At 31.1% G+C, this 7681-nt stretch overlaps 1 long non-coding RNA gene across 1 annotated transcript; it reads left to right on the top strand.

Moving 5' to 3' along the window:
* Window positions 1-1912: 1912 nt before the first annotated feature.
* LOC130904150 (uncharacterized) lies at window positions 1913-6726 on the top strand. The gene is made up of 2 exons (XR_009060816.1): window positions 1913-2077; window positions 5966-6726. It is a non-coding gene; the product is annotated as an uncharacterized LOC130904150 (long non-coding RNA).
* The last annotated feature ends 955 nt before the right edge of the window (window positions 6727-7681 follow it).

Below are 7681 nucleotides of genomic sequence, written 5' to 3'. Positions count from 1 at the left end.
ATAAGCAATAAATATACAGGGAATCCCTAGAATTTTTAACACAAAATGATATCAAATATTTTGTACATAACCCGCACTACATTTAATTTTATTAGGAAAATTTTGCATGAGAACGTATTTTTATATTTATAAGTAGGTAGTTTTAAAATATCCAAAGTAACTGATATTGTATTTCTAAATGGTCATCAAGTAAACATAAGTCTATGCATAAGAAATACTGGCAACAGCGCATCTAGTTAGTTGACAAAATCGGGTAACTTGATATCGAACCAAAGCATTTGATCTACAGGGTGTTTCTATATTCGACCGATACAGGAATACTCACCCCTACGGGGCCTAGTTGCTGAGATATAGGGTGGCAAATTGATTTGGATTTAAAACTTTGAACACCCTATATCTCCCAGCAACTAGGCCCCGTAAGGGTTCGTATTCCTATATCAAAAAAAATCATTTATTGAGATCTCTCTGTGATAGAACATTTAAATTATTATTGGCCTCAATTTTTTCATAATATGAAAATTGAGTAATTCATACTAATCTCTTTACATTCTAAATATCACTTACTTTACAAATGAATGAATATCATTACTACTATTTAAAAATTGACTGCGATGTTGCCTCATATCTTTCAAGAAAATCATGATTATCAGAAATCAGCTGATCAGTAAATTTTCTAAACACTAAATATTTCTCACAAAGTTTATTTTCTTGAGCCATGTACATAATAAAACAGCAAATATTTTTTTAAACCACCATTATATAATGGTCAGTTTGTGAAACTTTCTTTCAGATATTGAAACCGTAAAAATATTTTTTGGTTTCCATATTTTTCATAAAGTTGCATGCAATTCCCATATTTCAAATTCTCCATTCAGTTTGTTAGTCATTCATATTCCATTAAAAAAATAGATTAAAATTTTTATTTAGATACGAGGTTGTGAAAATGAAAAAAAAAACAGAAATTTTCAATCGATATTTGGCTTTGAAAGGCTTTAATTGTGACTTAAAATACGGGTATCATGTTCTAGTCTGACATAATATTTGATATCGTAAACAACGGAAGCACTGTAGACATGTTATTCATCTTATTCATTCATTATAAGGCGAGCTGGTTTGCATTTTAAGAACATTATAGTAGTTCTTTGAAACATTCCGAATTATTGCTATATGTATATTTTTAATTGATATTTTCGTTCAATTCTTGATGCGTAAAGTATCCAAGCCTCTAGTATAGAATTCATAATAGCCTACTAAATGTTAAGTAATTTCCAACTAATAAATTTTACTTACTACTTAATATTCTCATTTAATGCTTATTAAAATAAATAATATAGTTTTACCTAAAATTGCGTACATTGTAATCGTCTTTTTTAAAATTAACTGCATCAAACATCATTATTGTCACTAAACGAATACGTGTTCAATATCAATCAACTTCCGGTTCATAAAGTACACTATAGTTAATAAATTGCATAATTCATGCAATACATCCTGCTTAATAATCAATTTATATCATGAAACAATATTTTTAAAAGTCAAAACGCGATTAATACAAAACTGATCGGGTTATATATAAATAGAATGATATAAACAGCTCACTATAAACAACAAACACGCGCGAAAACTTTGCGTACAGATCTACACTAAATACCGCTAGTTCATCGCCGATAGCGACCTACCGTAAGGACATTGGCATTAAGCCATTATCGCAGGATATATTATCCCTCCTGACCATTCTCAACATACTTGCGAATCCCGTGCTGTTGTTTACTGATGACGTTCGCGAAGGCGTCTTCCGAAAACGTGTGCAAAAACCGAATAATGTCGAACAAGCAGCAGGCAAGTGGCGGTTTAACGTATTCAGTGGTTTGTTTTGGTTTCAAACTTCATGTGGGTATCATTTGCAAATTGTAAACAAGGACGGTCAGATGTAGAGTTCCATATTAAATATATTGGCAAGATTAGTTTGTTTTTAAAATATTTTTTTATATATTTGATTGCATTAGGTTTAAGTGTTTAAAGTGTTAGTTTAGTATGGAATATTGTTTATTTATGGATTACATTTATTTATTTGTGGGTGAGTTTATATTTTAATACTTTAGTACAGGCCCGCGCATAGTACTTTAGTGGTTTTTGTTATTAATATTTTAGTTGAAGTGAATTGAACTTTTCGTGCTTTACTTTTTGCTAACTAAATCTTCGATCTAATTCTTTTAGCTGGTTCTATTGATATAATACCAAGATTATTGAACTTCTTTATGTTTTGCCTCATAGTCTTAAGTCTTAAATGATTTCAGTTTCAAAAAGATCGTTAGTAATACGCTCTCAAAAAAAAATAGTAATATGTTCGTATTTGGAAAACAATCATATAAGTGATATAGTTTAAAGTTTCTTCTGCAGATGTACTAATTTTGTAAATTCTTTAATAAGCCTCATGGCAGTTGTGTCTCAACTTTTTGACATAATTGTAATTGTTTGTTTTCACAATAATTTTTCACTTTCTCAACACAATTTATGTTATCTTGTTAAGTATTTGATTGAATAAATGCTATTTTCGTACTCTCATTTGCAAAATATATTATGTTCGAAAAATTCGGTTCCCTCGTTTCAAAATGTAAATATAAAATAATAATCAAATAAAAAACAATGTGATAGCTAGCAATTCCTTGATGTTTTTTTCTTCATTATGAATTTTGTTTTGATAATGTTTGCTGCTTCTTTTTTCTTATTTTCGAGTTTTGAAGCTTTTCGGTGCCTTCGGAACCTCGACGTCGCACACCGTGGCGAAACATCAAATTATTGGACATTGTAGTTTTATTTCCTGACTGACTGTGGGCTGTACGAAAAAAAAAGTTGAACGTAAACTCCCATTATTTTTTAACGAAAAATCGATTTCCGTATTCAAATTTTAATTTGTTCAGGGTGGACCAGAGCAAACTTTTTCTAATTGGTACCCTATTATTTGACGTTGTAAATTGATTCCACATCCTGGTTCCAGCAACTTTTATTTGCGTCACTTTTTGTGATAAAAGGCTTAGGTTAGGGATTTTCCAGCAAACCAAACCCACTTTTTCATATAAGAAGAGTAGGTACATCCAATTCACAATTTATTATATGCTTTGTAAATGCTTCCAGTTTCTCATTAACAAGTAACAAATACTTGCATATACATTTCATGGATTCTGCAAAAATCTCCAAAAAACTATTCTTATAGTGTTAACTTATCGATTTGTCTTCGTTCTATTCAATTTTCTATATTGTCGATAGCTTTGTAAAACAATGAATCATTGTAGAGAAATAATTTTTCTAAATCATATACTAGAGTCATCAGCCAGAGATCTTCTCAATTTAGTCTGCTTTAAAAGCAGACCTTTTTCAAACTTTTCAAGGAAATCTGAGCAGACTCCGTTAACGCAAGAGCTTTTGGTCAGGAGTCAGATATTTGTCATGTGAAATTCCTCGAGTAAAATTTTTCTAACCGTTTTTTTATCGGCGTTTACAGCCTCGGCAATCATCCGGATGCTCATTCGACGGTCTGTACGCACAATTTGGTTGATTTTGGTTACTGTTTCCGATTGGTCATCTTCAGTGCTCTCTCGGCACTCACTAAAGTGCTTACACCGCTCAAAAACACGCGCACTAGATAGAGAATTGTTCCCATAGGCCTCTCGCAACAATTTATAGCACTCGGACGGAATTTCTCTCAATTTAACGAGAAATTTGAGATTGATACGTTGAGTGATAATATATATATCTTAAAACATTTCTGACAGATTTTTCTCAAAATTGTTTCCATTTGTTTTGTCGTGGGGTTTTCATTAGAATGGTGTCGAAACGTATTCGTTTTAGCACTTTTGGAAATAACCAGTACTTTCATGGTACTAATTATGGTTTATAAGATTAATGTGTGAGATCTTTATTAGGCTAAAACTTGCCAGTCAAAATAAGAAAGTAAATTTTTTAGTTTTATTTTTTTGCTAAGCTATCAATTAGTTTATCGACTAAAAAGTTTGTTCACCCTTTGACATTGCTCTTACGTCTCATAAAAGCTCATGTGAATAAGAAATCATCTACGAGAGACATTGTAAACTAAAGCGGTTTTCCCTCGCGAGTCACCTTCTACATATTCTTGAACACGAATGGAGGCGATAAGAGTGCTAGCCATTCATACTTCCGATGAAAGCTACGTCTACTACAAAATAAACGTGATTTAAGTGACATTTATACCGGAAACGGATTTAATTGAAGGTTTTTTCTTTCATAGAGCCCTCTAAAAGTGACCATTCCACAATAAGTGAAAGAAAAATTGTATTTATATGTATCAGATCCCACACATCAATCAGTTTATTTTTATTCTCACATCGTCTGAGTCGCGCTCGAAAACAGGACACAAACCAAAGCGAGAGACAAGAAGACAAGCGCAACGTCCACTCGCTTTCCCTCGTGTAGCCTCGTGGAGAGTCTGGATCGAGTTCCACAGTAGTAACTAACAAGCTGCAACAGATTTAAACTTATCACTGCTTGTCTCAATACGTTTAAGCTTACGAAATTACTGCTAAAAAATTTATTTATCATATTTTTCAACACCCCTCGGACTATTTATATGAAAGTTTGCTTAGGTTGAATCCGTGAAATTTTACATATTATTTGGAATGGAAACTAATCTAATATGTAATTTCATGGGTAGTTCAGATAGTTCAAATAATTTCATATATTATTATGTTTTATCAGGTATTTACGAATTCTAAATGAATTTATCTAATCTTTCTCAACTTTATCTGTCAATGACAGTTTGGTTTTGCTTTAGCATAATAAGTATGAATCGTAGATAAACTGGATAAATTAAAAGAGACGACATATATAATATTTACATAACACATCACTCAATAAGTCGTGTGATTGACTAACAAAAATTTTTTTTTCGAAAAAAAACGATTTTATTCATCATTTCAACGCTTCTCTATCTTCTCGATGCCATGCTTGTAGAAAGATTTGTCTTCTGCCTCAAAATAGGCTTCACCTTTAGCAATTGCTTCTTCATTTGTCCTGATTTTCTTACCAACGAGCATTTTTTTGAGATCAACGAATAGCCAGTAGTCACTGGGAGCCAGATTTGGACTATACGGTGGATGAAGGTGCAATTCGAAGAGTAATTCGTTCAATTGCATTGTCTTGGTGAAACAGTGGTTTTAGATTCATCAACATCCAACTCTAGTATTTGCTATTGATTCTCTCTCCTTTCTGGAAATAGTCGATGAACAACATTCCATGCGCTTCTCAAAATACTGAAGCCATAACCTTACCAGCTGACGCTGACTGTTGTCACTCAGATGAGGATCATTTTGATTCCGGAGGGAAGTGATGGATCCATTTTCCATATCGACACAAAAAATCTTATTTATTACGTGACATGGCCAAACACTGTTCTAAATCAACAACACGTTGTTGTTCTCATGGTCAAATATTCATGCATATTGTGAACAAATTTCCTTCTGATATCTTTACAGCCCCAGCTATCTCTCGCAATTTCAATTTACGATTAGATATAACCAATAACCAAGATATAACCTTATTTGGATGACCAGAAAGTTCATCATTATCGTTGTCTGTACGACCACGCTTAAATTCAGCAAACCAATAACAAATGATTCTTTTTGATGGAGCAGAGTCCGGATTTTGAAGCCATTTCTGAGCTTGTACAGTTTTTTTCTCAACAAGTAGGAATAATAAATTAACACACGAAATTGTTTTGAATTAATTTTTTTGGTAACAAAAGAAGCTTTACTTAAATGACTGTCACTTTTTTCTAACTAATCGAAGTGCCGTGAAATTTCACACGTAGCCTTTTGTTGGTACTTCAAAAACGTAGCTCCATCTGTGTGTGTGGCAGTCACACGACTTTTGGGTGATGTTATAGTTTGGTTTGGCTATTTTGCTTTTGTTTTAATGGCATTTATTTTTGTAGGAATTAAAACAAAGTATACTATCGCCAGTAATGAAGTTACGACGCAGTTAAAATTGTAATCAAAAGTTGGGATATTTATCAAAGAAATCAGCTCCTGTACACTTTGATGGTATAACATATATGTGCAAATAAAAAGCAAGAAAAATATTTATGGACTAGTACAGATTTTAAAGGAAATGTAGAATTTAAATGAGGATTGAAAAAAAAACATGTAAAGACAGACCATCATAAAATAGATAACTATCACCAAATCACCGTTCACTAATAATTAAGTATATTCAAATTTATTCGAAAAATCTACATGATTTCATAACCAATTTGGTATATTGATATTTTTCGTCGATATATTTCCTTTCTAATAGCGAATATCCAAGGACAAGAAACTCCAAATTTAATAAAAATTATATCTTAAAGAAAATGAGTGTTTTATCATCATGAAAAATGAAATCTTACAAAGCAAATTGAAATAATGGATTGAGATGGAGAAATGTAGAGATAGATTAACAACAAAAGAGGAGGATGCTTGGCACTTTAGACCCATTGAAATATCCGAAATGATGGATAAAAAAACATTTCTTAGATTTCGATTTTCTTACAGACATGAATACAAATTTACATCCCATCCCGACCGTCTTCTACAACATATTAAAAACGTCCGGATTGGATTTATGGGATCGTAGGGTGAAAATCTACATCAATACGAATATAGTTATAGTACAATCAAATTGTATTCTAGTTTTGAATTATAATATACAATTTTATTTTCGTTTTACTGTTTATTAGTCGTTTAGTGAAGTCGTTAATTTGACTTCACTAAACTATTTGGGGAGTTTCGCCATGCTATGGCGATGTTTTAATCTACATGGTAAGTAATTTAGTTTAATAATCACGCTATTTCTCAAATATTAATTCCAAAAAAGTATTCTTGACGTCATTTATTGATTTCAAGTGAGTTATTCATAATCAAAGTCGAGAAATAATTTAAAATGCAAACCGAGAAAAATAAGATTTAATAATTTCTCTAAAAAATATACAAGGAAAAGTAGCTTGTGAACTTAGTATTACTTACTGTGAAAAATATAATTAATGTAGCTAATATAAAACTACCTATTTCTACCACTAAGTCACCAAGAAAAAGCATAAAAATTCTTTAAGCTTCAAAGGTTGAAGAGTGAATTTATTTTACAAAGAAAAACAATAAAAAAAATATTGTTAACAAAGATTTTGACAGTGTTTTGAAAAGAAGTAAGTAACGATTATCAAAAATATATAGATTTCCTTTGAATACGGGTAAGTCAACTTGACGACGGGTTATAAATTAATTTACTACCTTTGGGCGGTAATAATTCACGTCATATAAAACTCGTATTTAATTTTTCAAAGAACACCCTATATTATTTAAGTTTCAACTACAAATTTACTTTTCATCAACAACGTCAAACTAACAATAATTTATATATAATAGTAAAATCAAAAGAGCTTGTTTTTATCGAATAAATTTCTTTTTGTAACGAAATAATTTTGCTAATAAGTGATTTTGTGAAATGTCAGTTTTTCGAAATAATTTTGAGTTAAAAGGAAATTTATCTTTTAAAGAAAAGCTCGAGTACTTTTTGGCAAGATAAATTAACGACCGAATATATGAATGAACAACAACAATTATCTATATTGATACAATTATTTAAATGAACAATTACTAAGTACACAATTGTTATA

This window comes from Diorhabda carinulata, chromosome 2, assembly GCF_026250575.1.
Source record: "Diorhabda carinulata isolate Delta chromosome 2, icDioCari1.1, whole genome shotgun sequence".
NCBI lineage: Eukaryota > Metazoa > Arthropoda > Insecta > Coleoptera > Chrysomelidae > Diorhabda > Diorhabda carinulata.
Note: the sequence above shows the minus strand (reverse complement) of the source record. Positions and strands in the feature narration are given on the sequence as shown.